At 40.0% G+C, this 440-nt stretch overlaps 1 protein-coding gene across 1 annotated transcript in view; it reads left to right on the top strand.

Annotated features, from left to right (window-relative positions):
- The window catches only part of MYLK (myosin light chain kinase), a 201,150-nt gene that overhangs the window by 39,993 nt on the left and 160,717 nt on the right, over positions 1-440 (top strand). The window lies entirely within an intron of this gene.

Raw genomic sequence — 440 nt, 5'->3', positions numbered from 1 at the left:
GAGATTCCTTAAAAAACTGGAAATAGAACTGCCTTATGACCCAGCAATCCCACTGCTGGGCATACACACTGAGGAAACCAGAATTGAAAGAGACACGTGTACCCCAATGTTCATCGCAGCACTGTTTATAATAGCCAGGACATGGAAACAACCTAGATGTCCATCAGCAGATGAAGATAAGAAAGCTGTGGTACATATACACAATGGAGTATTACTCAGCCATTAAAAAGATACATTTGAATCAGTTCTAATGAGGTGGATGAAACTGGAGCCTATTATACAGAGTGAAGTGAGCCAGAAAGAAAAACACCAATACAGTATACTAAAGCATATATATGGAATTTAGAAAGATGGTAACAATAACCCTGTATATGAGACAGCAAAAGAGACACAGATGTATGGAACAGTCTTATGGACTCTGTGGGAGAGAGAGAGGGTGG

This window comes from Bison bison, unplaced genomic scaffold (assembly GCF_000754665.1).
Source record: "Bison bison bison isolate TAMUID 2011002044 unplaced genomic scaffold, Bison_UMD1.0 scf7180017864032, whole genome shotgun sequence".
Taxonomy (NCBI): domain Eukaryota; kingdom Metazoa; phylum Chordata; class Mammalia; order Artiodactyla; family Bovidae; genus Bison; species Bison bison.
The sequence above is the reverse complement of the archived record's forward strand: the minus strand, read 5'-3'. Positions and strand labels throughout refer to the sequence as shown.